This window comes from Sus scrofa, chromosome 13, assembly GCF_000003025.6.
Source record: "Sus scrofa isolate TJ Tabasco breed Duroc chromosome 13, Sscrofa11.1, whole genome shotgun sequence".
Classification (NCBI taxonomy): domain Eukaryota; kingdom Metazoa; phylum Chordata; class Mammalia; order Artiodactyla; family Suidae; genus Sus; species Sus scrofa.
The window spans coordinates 141,409,028-141,425,904 of record NC_010455.5 but is presented as its reverse complement, the minus strand read 5'-3'; the positions used below and the strand labels follow the sequence as shown (position 1 = coordinate 141,425,904).

General features: G+C 39.5%; 1 long non-coding RNA gene across 1 annotated transcript in view; it reads right to left on the bottom strand.

The window, feature by feature from the left end:
• Positions 1 to 16,410, bottom strand: part of LOC110256420 — a 479,854-nt gene extending 463,444 nt beyond the window's left edge. Inside the window, exon 1 of the long non-coding RNA XR_002337890.1 lies at positions 16,148 to 16,410. This is a non-coding gene — a long non-coding RNA (uncharacterized LOC110256420). The remainder of the gene's footprint in view (positions 1 to 16,147) is intronic.

Here is a 16,877-nt window from a genome sequence, read left to right as displayed (position 1 = left end):
GTTCTCTCTCAAACACCATGCTCCCGGGCTCGCCACCCTTCATCCCAGCAAGCTGCACCCCTACTCTGGATAATATACCCCTCCCACCACATGCACAGTAACAAATCACACCCTAAAGATTATGCACCCAAGACACATCATTTTTGGTAGGAGGATATCCTGTTTTAAAAAAGATTTGGACATTCAAACAGTTCTTCTTTTCCAGTTTTCCTCCTTATGTCTTCTTTCTTCTAGCCTCTGCTTTGGGACCCACATCCTCTGGCCACCAGAAAAGAACATTCTTTTTTCTAAGATACAATTTGCCTTCCATTTATGTCTACAAACAAATCATGACTCAACAGCTGCCCTGGACTCTGCCCATAAAATCTCCCCATATTGGGCTTTCTATCCTCTTGGCCACAAGCATCCCAGCAAGCACCCCAAGCTTTCCTCTGAGTCTCAAATCCCTTTTTTGTTCCCCTCATAAATCTGTTCCCATAGCTTCACCACCCTGGCTTACTAGCTCTGCCCAGATAAACATTAGCACAGCATATTATCATATCTAATCAGACTTCAATTTCTCTGGTTTCAGATTAGAATAACTTAATCCTCTTAGAGAGGGACAATTTGGCAACATTTCTGCCCTTTGGTGATAAGAGCAGGATTGTGATTTTGCCAGGCCTACAGGAAGAATAAGAGGGCTCTGTTAAATCCTACTTTGCCAGGCACCTGTACCCCCCAGCCCTTGGGAAGGTTCAAAGGAGCCTAAGGAATTGCAGACAGATGGGAAGCATGGTAATGGCCAGAGCCTGGCACTGCAATGCAAGACCAAGTAGCTTTCTGGAAAAAACAGGGCTGACCTTGAGGCCTGTATCTCAAAGAAAGAAGATGAGGCAAAGTAAGTATTTACTGTCTTCTCCTGGACACATGGATGATCTTGCTTTGATGGCACATGTGCAGAGACAAAGAGAGAAGGAAATGCCCCAGGAAAGACTCAAACTCAACTTAGCAATCAGTTTTGTTTCGGAGGTTGTGGAAGACAGAACACAGGACACAGCTGCCTGACGTTGAGCCCCGCCAACTGCTAGAGGCAGTCTGGAAATCTGGTCCTGTCTGATTAGCTGCTCCTCTTCCTCAGGGCCACAGGAAGATGCTCACCCACAGAGCAAAGGTCAGGGGTCAGGGTGAATGGCACCCTGCATTTGGTCTTTGTTAGACATTCTTCCTTCTCCCTATGACATAAACCACCAAGTCCTCTCTCATGCCAGGCAGTTGCTGGATTTAGGTGACTTGGCTGAACTCAGAACGAGCATGGAATGTCTGCCAACGCTTGTTCCTGACTCCTCTCCAGAACTTGTCCATTTCCCAATAGAACAAACACCAAAATAGATAAAATTTCACAACTCTCTAACTGACAGGAAGGAAAAAAAAAAAAAAAAAAAAAAAAAAAAAGTCCCCGTTCAGCTTAAAACGGTTTAGCAGTGAGAGGCTCCAGAGAATTCTTGAAGAGATTGGCACTGGCCATGCGTAGGCCAGAATGTACGCTTTCCAATTATCTGACATCCTCTTCCAACACATCCAGGGCACTCTCTGCATCTCATTTGCATCAAATTCATTTTAGCACATTTCTGATTACTATTTTATTATTCCCTTTTCAATCCCAAACTTTCAATATCAGAGGTTTATTATCTTAAGTAATTCCTAGGCTTATAAGCAACCTTTCCTCCCTACTCCCCCCTCCAGCCCTACTCTCCACAAACTACCCTCCCTCCCCCACCACCGCATACACATAAGTATGCCTCATTACCACCCCTATTACTGGTGTGAAGTATTTCATATAAAGTCATCAAGACTTAGACAGAAGCTGTCAGTCATAGAAAGGTGATCCTCAAACTTGCTGAAAAAATATTCTTTTCTTCACACCCACCATTCCTGGTGTCAAGAGGATCAACTCTTTAGAATAACCCTCAATAAAATACTGCATGGTTTCCTGTATTGGCAATCACTACCACAACAGGAAAGCATGTCCTGAGGCTTTGATGATTGGGTAAAAGGTAAAAAGCAGGAAAGAAAGAAGATGAGGGCAACAGAGAAAACTGGACAGGGCAGGAGAACAGAAGAACATGGAATAAGACCAAGAGGAAGAAGAGGAAGGGCCACATATGTGATCTCTCCTCAGCATCTCCAGAAGTTTCATCTTCCAGAGTCAGCATGTTATCTGTATTTGGCAGATACGCTGACAGAGAGACACTGGCAGGCAATAGGATCCTGGAGATCCCAGCATCCCCTATAAGAAGAGAGACCAAGGGACCAAGGTGCAGTCCAGCTGATCCATACCATGTGAACAGTCACGCCATTCCAATGTTCTCCCCATCTCCAGAACACATCTAGAATTGTGAAGTCTTTTGCCAACCTAATCTTTCTGTGCTGGCTGACCCACATGGAATTTCCACCATGGAGGGTGAACTCCCTACTGAGAGACAATTACCAAGTTCACATGTAGAGGATAACCACCACAGAAAAGGGCTAATGGTTCCTGCTGCCTCTTTCATGCCCACATTCTAGAACTGAGACAAGAGGAGTGAGCAGATATTAGGCTTTGCCAAACAGGTGAAAAATGAGCTGTGAATTGTCTTCTGCTGGAGGAGGCAAGGCCTTTGTTTAAATCATAATACCACAGCTGACGCGATCTCAGGAGGTGGCTTGCCCCACTAACCCCTCAGGAAAAAAACTGTCCATGTATAATGTCTCCACCTCATTAGAGCTTTGGTTCTTTTATTAAATACTGAGCACATCAGATGGTTCTCTTTGGTGTGGGGAACAGAATCCTTGTTCTTGGAGGGGGATGCTGTGTATCCTCCTGAGAAAGTCCAGTTGGCCATGCTAATTGCTAACAGATTTCTCACACAGTTAGTTCTTCATCTGCCCAGGAAGTACAAGCTGCACCACAGGAGATATGGGACAGAACTTTGTTGCTAGGAGTCTAAATGATAGTGGCAATTAATTATTCACACCAGTAAAAGGAAGAAACTTAATGAGCAGCTCAGCAATGAAACCTACTCCTGGAAGCTGAATAAGATAAAGAAGAAATGGAAATCCCTGGTCACTTGGTCCCTCAACTGATCTTTAGGTGGGACCATGTTCTATGGCAGAACAAGAAAGGACCTTGTCTAAGACCCTCATTTGCAGATAATGGAACTGAGAACTGGAAGAGGGAAATAATTTGCCCAAAACACAAAGAAAGTCGGTGGCTGTGAGCTCTTACTATGCGCTATGTTCTAAAAATTTTATATCTATGTGCTCTTTTAATAACTAACAATAACCAACAATTCTATGAGGTAGAAAACTTTCAGTGAAGCTTGACTGATTGTCAGTTATACTAATGGGGCAGTTGTGTCCTGCTCATCTGGAAACTCACCTAAGAGAACCTTTCCCAACTGATATTTCTACAGACTGCTTACCTTTTCCTAAGATACTGATACCTAAACCAGCAGATGCCAGACTCAAGAGGAACCAACCCAGAGTGAACCCAGGCACAGATTTTTAATGGCTATAGAGTATTAAAACCATGAAACAGGAAATAGAAAGAATCCAGTTAAATGAGAGACAAAGGGGATAGCTCCATCCTGCGGTGTGACATTCTAGATTCAGTGCTCTTACAGCCTTTATCCTTGAATGCTTGCTATGAACAAATTCAAAAGGAATTTCTTTTCTTAGGCTAGCTTGAATGAGTTTCTACTTCTTACAATCAAAATTTACCTGTCAAAACAGCATGCACATGCATGTGCGTGTGTACATACATGTGCGTGTGTTCACATCCATGCACTAAACTGAAGCATATCACATGAAAGCGCTTCTACTAAGAAGATGAGAAGAGAAAAGACGACTAAGGCTTGGAAGGTAAAAAGTACATCCCATTTGGAGTCACAGGGTATCTTCTAATCTTGAATCAATAATAAAAATCATAAGTAATGCCAATGAATATGAAACTAACATCTGAGTTCTTCCTATGTGCTAGTTTCCAAGCATTTTATATGCAATGTACTTTTTTAATCCTAACAACTTCGTATCATAGGAAGTATTATTATCCCTATTTTATAAATGAAGACACTGAAACATAGGTTAAGTAACTAGTCCAAAGCCCTCCAGTGAGTAAGTGGCAGAGCCAGGATTTGAACTCAGAGAATATAGCTTCCTAGCCCACGGTCTAGGTGGTGGATTGGCAGTAGAGTCCCTAGGTTCCTCCTTCTCTTTAAGGGACCATAGTCTACTAAGGGGTTTTCAGAATTCCATAAGGAAAAGGTAGGCATAAGCAAACAGGTCAGCCTCTTAGGTACTAGGCAAGTGGAGGGTTTAGGATTAAAAAAAAAAAAATGCAAAATAATTATTGCTTCAATTTGTCAGCCCTTATGATTCAAACCACTGTGTCAGCTGTCAAATGACGCTTGACTACACTTTGATTTTGACCTCAATGATAAGACCCACAGGTCAACAATATAACTCTATCAGCCATAAGTGAGATGCCACACTCAGTCTTTGCAGTACCAATGAGGATTAGCGGCTTGTGAGTTGGTGGGTTCTAGCAATATATCACTAATATGACCAAGTATTTAGCCCTATGAAAAACAAGGTTAAAAACAAAGTTTGCAACTTTTTAAAACTCATATGTTGTTTTAATTGTGAAGAATTAGATTACTTTGTTTGTATTCCATGCCAGGAGCCCAAAATCAGCCTGCAAACTCCTCCTGCAATTGAAACCAATTTACTACTTAAAGCAGCCCAAATTAACTGTTTTATCTTCTCTTAACTCTTGAACAGAAAAGATGTAACCCTTTCCTTTCCCACTGGTATAACAAGCCTACGTGGATAACAAAGGAGAGACAGTTACAAATATCAGAAGACAGATGATAAAAAAATGAAAGAAGCATCACTGCAGGTTATGGGAAAACAGTATCATAAAAGTCACTGGCAGAGCTAGAGAGTCATACAAAATATAAACTGCCTAAAGAGAATAGATATTGGTTCAATGGAATCATCCCAAATTTGGTCTTATGTTTGAAGACAGAAAAGAAAATATATCCAATTTATCTAGGTTCAGGGTCTGAAGTAGCTGGCTCACAGGCTTGTTTTCTATGAAACCTGTTCAAAGGAATAACCTGATTTCCTGCTCATTAGGGACTGCCAACCAGATAATTCAGTTTCAGCCACGTAGTAATACTTTACAACCCAGAGAATATAAAGAAAAGGTGGTGGTGAGAAAGCAAAGTAAAGGAAGGAGCAACAGCCTCTTTTTGTGAAACAACACAGGATACATCAGCATTTTCAACTTCAGCAAAAAATAAAAGAGAATAAAGAATTTGGAAACCTAGAGCCTACAAATCTCTTTCCATTCCCTTCCTGTCCTTCATCTATTCCAAGGTGTTTGGAGAAACCAGGGCAATTACTAAAGATTATCTAGATCCCTAATGTTTGCTTAGAGTCTATATTCATGAGGATAAAATTCTGGGCAGGGGAGAGAGAGAGGGCAGAGCATGCATAAAGATTCTGGAAGGGAGAACAAGTCAAAGTTTAGGAACATCAGTCATGTGACAAACATAGCATTGACCTTTACAGAGAAAGTTTTTAGTGACTCCCAGGGAACACACCTAAAAACATTTATTTAGCATGTCCAAAGTCCACCACATCCCTTAATTTTCCTCTGTGTTTGCACCTGTCCACATAACATATAGACACCTTATGTTTTCATAATGATTTCTGATTTACAAAGCACTTCTCCATTCATTAGGGCTCCTGGTTCTCCATGCAATCCTACTGGCAGGCACCATTAGAGGTGGGAACACTGAGTCTCACAAAGTCTGAAACTTTTGCCCAAAATGTGACACAGCTCTATCTGGTTATAACATCCATCCAAATATTAACTCCCTCCCTCTCTCTGCTGCTTTAGCTGCCAGATTCCATCAACTCCTTTTTAAATAATCATATACAACATTTCATCCGGGTAACTAGACCCTCTTTTTCTCTCAAGCCATGTGCTCCAAGAAGAGTTGACTCCATCCTGAGTGATCTGACCCTGATCTGTCCTATTGAGTATCACATGCCCTTGGGATGGAGGAATAACCCAATCAGGACTCATAAGACACACTTAAATTTGGTTTAGTCTGTTGTTTAAAAAAAAAAAAAAAAAAGTGATCTCTTTTCCACTGGACTTAAATCGCACAAAGTTCTGGTGCCTCTAACAACTATCATATGGAACCTGATATTGCAACCAGCTCTGAAGGAGAGGAGGGTTGAGGGAAGGATGACAACTGGATCCAGATGGCACTTTATGAGCCCCTCGATCAAACCACATGTGAAGGGCAATTCTCTGTCTTTTCAGTTAAGAAAAACAACACATTTCTTTTTTTTCTTAAGCTAGTTTGAATTGGGTTTTCTTTCATTTATCCTAACTAATACATTAACCAATGCCTTATGTCCTTTCCCAAAATATTCCTCAGGACAAAAAAACATGATCTTCCCAGATGGAAGACTAGAACATAAAAGGTCACACAGCCAGGACTCCAACCTAAATATTCCATCACCAGGTAGAATGGTACTTAATTAGACCTCTTCGTTATTGTTCTTGTTTATAATTTTGTTTCTTTTTCCTTTTTTTTCTTTTCTTTTTTTTTTCTTTTTGTCTTTTTGGGGCCACACCCTTGGCATACAGAGGTTCCCAGTGTTGAATCAGAGCTACTGCTGCCAGCCTACGCCAGAGCCACAGCAACATGGGATCCGAGCTGTGTCTACAACCTACACCACAGCTCATGGCAATACCAGATCCTTAACCCACTGAGGAAGGCAAGGGATTTAACCTGTGTCCTCATGGATACTAGTCAGATTTGTTTCCGCTGAGCCACAATGGGAATGCCTATAATTTTGGATACTTAATATTTCCAAATAGACTCTAAAATATCGTAGGGTGGAATATGTTCTTATACTACATCTGTAGTCTTCATGATGCTCTGAACAATATGTATATAGCACACATTATTTTTTCTACTTTACATATACACAGCACACATTATAAATAGTCTTTTTTTTTGCTGAATTGGCAAAAGGAAGTACAAAGTGGATAGGAATGATGTAGCAGCAGTCAGATGGCTAAATGATTAAAAATGAAGAGATAAAATTAATTTCCATGGTGTCTTTAATATTTGCCTTATGAGTCAATGTAAACTGTAAGAATATTTTTTTTAAAAAAAGCACCATGTCGAGTTCCCTGGCAGCTCAGAAGGTTAAGGATCCAGTGTTGTCACTGCCGTGGCTTGGCTTCAATCCCTGGCCTGGGAACTTCGGCATGCCATGGGTGCAGCCAAAAAAAGGAAAAAAAAAAAAAAGCAGGAGGCAGTTTAAAGGTGGCAATGCTTCTATACTGAAAACTAAGAAACCAATAGAATATACTGGAGTCCTAACCTCACAGTAGGCCTTCAACAAACTTTTATAATATCTAATGAAGAACTGGGCCCCAGTCCAAGTTACTAAGTCATGAAATATTCCCAGAAGTGCTTTCTTAATGATAATAAATAATCCAAAACATTTTTCATGGCTTATTTTTCATATTTTATTCATATGTTAAGGAATAATAAAAATAGTAACAACCATTTTGTCAAATATCTATATGCAAGACATTGCCAGACACAGAGAGATATTTTGCATACATTTTATCCCATCCTTAAAAAAAGCTACAAAGTATGTATTATTATTGAATTTTTAAAAATAAAAGAGTACCTTCAAGAAGGTAAGTTGGAGTTCTGTTTGGGGAACCAGGAAACCAAATAAATCTCATTACCAAAAATCACATGAAAATACGGGCTAAAATAATACATAAACATCTGAGAAAGAGCTAAGCTTATAACAAACTGAGAGAAAATCCCAAAGGCTAAAAACAAAGAGGGATATGAATCCATGGGGGGTAAGTGTATGAGCTGCAGCTGCAGTCTGGGAGGTGAGGGGGAGGGGGTGGAATTCCTGCTTTTTGTAAGTCAAGTCCCTTGGATTTTATGCCCAGACAGGGCCAGGAGATAAAGTAAGGCACAGAGTTAGAATTAAGTCACCTCACATAAAAACAGGAATTGGGTTATAAATTCAGTGAAAGAGTGAACTAGAAAAACCTATCTACTAGCAGAGGGAAATAACAGGAAAGCTTTTTCTGTCATGGCCTGGTTGCTGGTAGAAATAAATTAAAGTTTACCCTAAGAACTTGTAACCAGGAATGTGTCTCCATGAGTGTGTTGAGTGTGAATTTATCAAGCTCAACCTCTAGGAACCATAAAAATCTTTTCTGGCCTGTTAATGCCCCTGGGGCACCTGAAAGGGAAAAAAAAAAAAGCTTTCTAAAGAGACATGCTCTCAACCCAGGCCACCCAGAATTCAAATAGGAAAAGCACAGCTAAATCCAGTTATATTCCAAAATTGTAAAACAAATAAAGAAAATCTCCTCAGTAAACAAGAGTCAGCATATAAAACACTAGAGATTAGACTCCCAAGATCTTCAAATGATGGAACTATCAGGGAAACTGCAAAATAAATATTTTAGATGCTTAATATAGATGGAATGGAAAATTATTTTAAAAAGAAACAAGACATTATAAATGAATAACAGAAAAGTTTGAAAAAGACCAAAGTGGAACATCTTAAGTTAGTGATTTGAAGGAAAGGAAATAAACAAAAGATACATTTTTATTTCTGAAGTTTGATGGTGCATTCCCAAGCATTCATTACAGTATTCTCTATAGTTTTTGTGTATCTCAAGAAAATAGTTGTTTAAAAAGTAAAAAATTAAACTCAGTGACTAGGTTAAACAGATTAGCTATACCTGAAGAAAGAATAATGAACACAAAAGTATTTGTAAGGGATTTGGGACCTGGATGGCAGCCCCCACAGAAGGCCCAGCCTCCACCCCTGGGCTAAGTTCTTTAAGTTTCAAGAACTAAAGAGATTTAAAAAAATATATAAGAGAACGTGGAAGGGTATGGATGATAGAATGAAAAGGCCCAATTATGTATCTAATGAGAGTTCCAAAAAGAGAAAATAGAGAGAAATGGGAAATGTATTACTGAAAAGATAACAGCAGAGGATTTCCAAGTATTGAACAAAGACATAATTCGGGATGCAAAATTATTTTTGAGCAGAACAAGTAAAAATAAATCCTCACCTAGATACCCGCTGTGAAACTCTACAATACCAAAGAAGAGATCTTAAAAGCTTCCAGAGAAAAAACTCAGGTTGCCTACAAATGATAATCAGACAATTTCTCAACAGCAACAATAGAAATAAGAAGACAAAATAGTAATATGTTTGAAATAGTCAGAGAAAATAATGGCAACCTCAAATTCTTTACCAGTCTAGATCACCATTCGTAAGTCAGAATGCAATAAAGACCGCTTCAGGCACACTAAGCTAGATAGAGAGCTTTTCACTGACAGATAGTTCCTCAAAACACCAATAAAGAACATACTTTAGGTAGGATTCTCAACCCAAAAGGAAGGGCTAAAATACATGAAAGAATAATGACCAAATAAAATTGTTAAAAATGTAGTTAATTTATATAAGCATTAATTATAAAATCAATAATAACAATGATAATTGGCAAGTAGAAAACCAGACAAATCTTAAATATTGAACAATAAAATGTAGAAAGAGAGGACAAATAGATTCTAAGATTCTTGTGTTGTTTGAGAGAAGAGAATCTTTGTTAAGCCAAACAAGCATGTTAAAATGTTAAGTGTGACCTTTAAAAAATGAAAGCAGAAGGCATGAATTTCAAATAGTACAAGAGGAAAAATGAATAAAAATAACAATATATGGCAGTGTAAAAGGGGAAAAAAGCATAGAAAAAGCAGAGTCAAGAAAAGTAAAAAATAAGATGGCAGAGATAGTCAATTATTTTATTAATCACAGTAATTGTTACACATGCTAGTTAAAGACAGACGGCAGATTAGTGTTAAAAATATCCAGTAACATTCTATTTATATGAACAAATAATTCATAGAAAGCCAAACCAAAAGACACAATAATATATAGATACGTGTACAACCTTACTAATACGGAGAGAAAGGAAAGTTAAAACAGTAATGGTGTAATATTTCACAGCTATCAGAGTGGTAAAACCTTAAAAGTCTCGCAGCTACCTCATCCGCAAAATGGAAATAAAATCTGCTTGCTTGAAAGTAGGAAAAATATACATAAAACAGCTCAGAAATAATGTGCTTCTGAACTAGGTCCCAACAACCTCTCCCAAAAAGAAGAGAATGGAGAAGGGAGAGGACAAGGGGGAAGAGAAATGAGGAAGAAGAGGAGGAAAGGGAGGAGGAGAAAGACAAGGCTTTGACGTCCAAGATCACGTAGCTAATAGGGTACTGGATTAACACACCAACCCCAGTGGTTTCACTCCAAAACCCATGCCTTTTATACTCTGCCTTCATGATGAGGCCAAACTGAAAGAACAGATATTGTCTATTTGAATCACATTTTTAGCTTGGAAGGGCTGCACCTCACCCTGTCCTGACGCCCCTCTCTAGATAAGCACACCTCTATTCATCCCCGACATCTTTCTGCCCCACCCAGTCTCACTGCTTCTTCACTCTTCCTAATCCCAGACATCAGAAGCAGGTGCCCTGGGATTTCCCATCGTGGTTCATCAGTTAATGAACTTGACTAGTATCCATGAAGACACGGGTTCGAACCCTGGCCCCACTCAGTGGGTTAAGGATTCAGTGATCTGTGGCGTAGGTCATAGATACATCTGGAATCTGCAAAGGCCAGCAGCTACAGCTTGGATTTGACCCCTAGCCTGGGAACTTCCAAATGCCTTGGGTGTGGCCCTAAAAAGATAGGGAAAAAAAAAAAAAGCAGCAGCAGCAGCAGCAGGTGTCCTGGCTTTGAATAACACCATGAATTTTCATGGATAAGGGCAGATGGGACCAATCTCAGAATGCCATGGAAATCATCTAATCATTTCTTCAGATTATTACTCAACAAATTAATAATATTTGCCAAGTCCTTTCCCAGAGCCTATGATTGTGTTCACAGTGGCATGATCTGGAAACAGGAAGAAATTAGTCAGTGATGCTGATAATACTGGATAGGAAAAAAACTGCATATGATGAAAACTTAGAAATGGAAAACAAAACCCTAAGGCTTTAAGTATATAAAGGAGAGATTGAACTTGAAAAAAATGCAAACTGTATATAAACTAAGATATACTCATCTTAGGAAAAATTATTCCAAAGCACAAATATTCATGGAGAATAAAAAACAGATAGGCTGAAAGGGACTAGGGAGTGACAGGTAAGAATGAATGCTGGTGATAAATATGAATAAGATATGAAATCTCAGTGTGCTTTTCCAACAAAAAGTGCCGTTGCTTTTTTTTTTTTTTTTTTTTTTTTGGATTATGTAAGAAAAGAACCTGCATCCCAGAAGAAAAAAAAATTATCTGATCATTTTTTATCCTTAAAAAACTGACTAAACTGTATTTAGAATACTGCATACTGCATTTGCAGCAGCTTGGAACTATTAATAAATAAGAGAATGCAGGTTTGTTCTGAATAGGACGGTCTGAACAGCTAATGGGTAGGCGCCTCAGAGTCAACTAACACTCAGTGCCCCCTGTGGGCCAGCTCCGCCTTGGTATAAAGAATTTCCAATTTAATTTGGTTTCCAGTCTAGGTTGGTTTCAATTCTGACTGGAATCAAAGGAAAAAAGTATGCATTAACTTTACTATTTTCACCCCTTGATGGGAGTGAAAAGCTTCCGAAGAATCCCAAATCGCACACGTTTTTCTAATTTACTTTTAATCTCAGGAATTGGCTAACTCAGGCACACAAGCCACATCTGTAAGAGTGGCCTTCATCTCCACTGCCTTTGTCAAGAGGGCTCAGAAATATAAACTGAGTGATTAGAAAGAGAGCCCCTTTACTGTTAGAATCAACTGTGTGGTGTGTTTGGAAGGCTGCCTAACAGCTCTTCCCCCAGTCTCTCTGCTGTTGTTAGAATCTGCTCTTTCAAATCAAAATGCTCCTCCACCAAGGCCCTGCCTCTTCTCCCTGAATGCTATAGGGAAAGGTAAAAAGTTTCATTATGTCTCTAACCAATCACACAGTTCCATTTAGAGTGGAAATGTTCCTCTCAGCCTCTACCCAAAGTGCAGCACGGGATATTAGCCATTACTATTCTCAATCTAAGACAATGAAGGGAGGTACTCGTCAGAGCCTAATGAAATCTCCACACAAATAAGGGTGATAGTGGTACATCCAGGAATGCAAAGAAGAAGGGAAAAAAAAAAAGAATAAGAAATCGCATAGAGACAAGATGGAGAAGTGGCTCTGTGGCTCTGTGTAGGAATGAGTGGAAAAGACAGCCTAGAAACCAGCAGGGATCACGATTTGACCAAGAAATGGCGACATGGCCCTAGAGTTACAACAGCTCAGGAACACAGGTCAGTTCTAAGCTTAACAACGTAGAAAAGTTAATATAGCTAATACTTTCTAAACCCCGGGCTGTGCACTAAGTGTGATGCAGACATTAATTCACTTAATCTTTAGTTCACAACCAGGTTATCATCATTCCGATCTTAGAGATGAGGAAACGCTGCAGAGAAAGATAAACAAGGTGGTGGAAGGTCACAGGGTTGGAACTTCTGCAGAAGTGAGATCTGAACCCAGGCAGTCTGATCCAGGAAGCATGCATGAAGGACTGCACCTTCCACCTGCAGCACTTGTAAGCACAACACATGGGGGCCAAAAGAAGAGCCACAAAATTGAGAGAATGAAGCTAAGTCAGTCTATTTAGAAAAAAAAAAAAAAACCAAAACTGAAGGAGTCATCCCTGGAGGAAGACAAGAAGGAAGAAAGAACAGGGCGCCTTTTTTTTTCATTTGAAACGCTTGTGTTCCAGCAATTTGCTTGAAACGGCACATGGGTTTTGACACAATTACTTGGGAAGTTTAAAATGAGCTGTTCCAATTAAAGGATTAACAAGATAGACTTGCCACTTGTTTGCTTATGTCAAAAATAATAAACTGGAGTTCCCGTTGTGGCTCAACGAGTTAAGGATCTGATGTTTTCCCTGTGAGGATTGGGGTTTCGATTCCTTGCCTCACTCAGTGCGTTAAGGATCCAGCATTGCCCTAAGCTGTGGCACAGTTCACAGAATCGGCCCAGACCTGGTGTCACCACAGCTATGGCATTAGGCTGGCACCTACAGCTCCAATTCAACCCCTGGCTTAGGAACTTGTATATGCCACGAGTGTGGCTGTAAAAAGAAAAAAAAAATCAAAAACAGTAAATAAACCTACTTTCCTACGCTGTTTCATGTTTTAGAGGCAAAAGGTATTTTTGGGGGATGTATATTTGGAGGGAATGTATATTGCAAATATGAGTAATGCCAAGAAAAAAGGGAACTTTAATAGAAGTAGTTCTTGCTTTCTTGCTTTTACATGATTATCTTTTTTCTTTTTCTTTTTCTTTTTTTTTCTGAATGTCTATCCACTTACTCAGCTTGGGTCAGGAACTCAAAAGACATCTAAGACTTCACCATGTAACAGGTGCTATGTGAGGTGCTGAAAACACATGATTCCTCCCCCAAATGAGGCCACAATCCAATATGAGAAAGAAAACATACAAATAAGAGAAATATTAGGTAGAAATAATAAATTTCAAAAAGGGTAGAGGGAGAATTGGCTGCATAAATTCAAAGGAAGGAAAAATCATATCTCACTGGAGGACTCTGGAAAGGCTTCCAAGGGCAGAGAGAAACTGGGTTGAATCCTAGGGAGGATTCTGACCAGGAAAAGGCATTCCAGGAAAGGGGATTAGCATGAAGGCACAGCAGTGGAAAAGAACAATGCATATATGAAACATACTGAGGGCTATAATTCGGCCAGAATATAGGATGCTTGCATGGTAAAAGTGGGCAATATAGGTGAAAAAGTTGAAACCATATTGTAGAAGATCTTAAAATTTTAACTTTTGTCAAAGATAGCTATTAAGGTTCACATGCAGAAAAGTAGTAAGGTCAGAGGCACTAAGCTACAGAAATTTACTGTGCTAGTAGCAGTATTGAGCGTGGGTTGGGTAAGAAAGAGATTTGAAGTAGGGGGCTGAGAAATGTTCACCCCTAAGATATGAACTACACCCTCAGTCATAGACAACCACCATTCCCAAAGCCCGCCTTTGCTCATGTAAGAATTAAGGCAAGAGAGCATACATTGAATCCCACGACTACAGGAAAATACCAAGTCTGTGTGAAGCAGCATATGAAGATGGCTGCCATACCACCAGCCGGTGGGGCTGTCGCTGTCATTTGTCCTTAAAATTAAAAGCTTCCTTCTTACCCAGTGGTTATGTTCCTGAACTCAGATAATCTCTTCTGATTCTTCTTCTGACCCTCCGCTCAAGTTTTGGTATCTCTGATTTCTATGTCTACCCACTGGTACTTTCTTTGCAAACCAGTAATTTGTCTGACCAGACTCCTAGGCTTTCTGTTCCAATGCTGTCCTGCGAGGGTGCTTTCAGACCTACTTCAGTCCCATACTCTGCAGCTAAGGGCCATTCCAGCCCCCTCCTTATCCAGGTCATGATCTGAAACCTCTCAGGTCTGGAGCCCCAGAACCGCACCAATCAGGAAAGATTAATAGATACTGTTAACCTCAGAGAAGTAACTTCCAAGTACCTCCATCTCCCAGGTTCTATAAAAAGGATTTAAATCATCCTAGTGATAGGAGCAGTCACAGTCATGAGCTCCTAATATACCAAAATGGGAAGGCTTATCTGGGTAATCTAGCTCCATCTTCCTCATTTCATAAAGAGCAAAATATATATTAAATGGCATATTCATCGTCACACAAAGTGGCAAACAAAACTAACATCTCCTGACTCTCAATCCAATAGATATTTGTGAGCAGTTAGAATATATAAAGTGTTATCAGTCTAAATTACAGATGCAATCAAGACCACAATGACAGAATAATTTTTATCCACATCCTATAGCACTTCATTATATGACCCTACATTGCTCATTAATTGCTTCATTCAATCACCTTGGCTTCCCAAATGGATTGAAATTCTTGGACAGCAGGTATTAGATTGTCTTTTTGCAGCCCCAGCTGCCTGGCATGGTGCTAGACACAAAGCAGACCCCCAACCATCACCTATCGTGTTGGCTAATTACAAAGAAGAGGTGAATTTGTGTACCCCTTTGTATTTAATATGTGATGTTGTATATCATCAGTGTTCTATTAGGAGGGAAAATTTATGAACAGATTTTTCACTCTTTTTTAAGTGGTAATTTAGATACATTAATATTTTACTCTTAATGAAGTAAATGAAAACTAATATCCTCATCCTCCACCAGCAATTAAGGAAACCTGGGGCAATTCCTATATCTGCAGATGAGAAAACCAGCTGTTGATTCATTTCTCAGCAACGGTATCTGATCCTTTGAATACACATCTCCTTTGCTGAATTAAACATGGTGTCTCCCCTGCCTATTTCTGCCAGTTCCCATTCTGTACCTGTAACAAACAAAACTGCAAGTGTAGAGGGAGTCTTTAATCTAGGATTTGGTACTGTGGGCAACGTGGAAGTCATTTCCCCTTTAACACCCACAAGATACTGGCCTCAAAGAGATTTCCCCAAAGTTGGGGAAAACTAATGGAAGAATTGTTCAATTTTGTAAAACCCCCCATATGAATTAGGACACTGACGAATAGTGGTGTAAACTTTTTCTTCCAGTTCTAAATCAATGCATATTTGAAAAATCCTATAGTTAAAGACAATGATTTTTACAAAAATTTTGGAGCAAAAGAATTATTAATAAATATTAGCATTAATCATCATATTTACTACTATTACAATTGTACTTCATTTTTGCTCATATTGCTCTGGACACCTTCATGATTAAATATAGAAAACAAATAAATGAACAAAAACAGCCTAGCACCTCCAGCATTTGAAAGCGGAATTTGCTGGGCTGTAAAAACTGGTGAGTTATTTGTCATGCAGCTTAATTCTGTCATAAAATGCTAATCAGCCTTTCTGTCACTTTGCTCTTGCCCCATATCTTTTTATGAGAACATTAACATGGTTATTACAGAGCAGAGACTCTTATGGCTGCAAACATACTTACCATTTATGTATATTTTTGTCCAAAAAAAAATTTTTGTCCCCAAGAGCCCCAGCCTCCTAGTCAACCATAATCCTGGGTTCTGGCATGGAGGGCTTGAGTCTGCTGTGCCATCTGGATGATAGTATCAGGTAGCCAGGGCCGGGATCAGCTTCCCCTTGCTCAGACCATTCGTTGTGCAAGGGGAAGGCTGTGAACCCTTCTTCCCACAGAAGCAGGACTGAGGCTTCCTTTATAGAAGTGGTGAGACACGGGCTGTATTTTGATTCCTTTTCAACAGTCTCTCTATGGAAAAATACACCGTAGAAGATAATTCCCTAAAGGCCTGCAGAGTTGGAATCTCTTCCTAGAAACTGAAGCAGCAAGGACCCAGAAAACTTTCTCTTAAAAATGTTCAATCAACATTCCAAAGCAACTCACTAATGAAGGACTGTCAAACTGGGTAATTCTTTCCAACAATTGGCCTTTACTAGGGCTGTCGGGCATCTTAAATCTCAGTAATTTGTCCTGTGGCCCAGGAAGAAGCTATTGTCCAGCAAAGATATGTTTTATGCCACAAAATATGGGCTTTGAACCAGGACAGTTCAGAAAATTTGAATTCTGTCTCCATCACCTACTCTGCAGCTCTTGTAGAATCACTTGTCTTTTCTGAGCCCCTAGGTTTATTGTTGTTATTATGTGTAAAGTTGCTGTAAAGATTAGAATAATGTCTTAAAACTAGTTAAAAAGAATA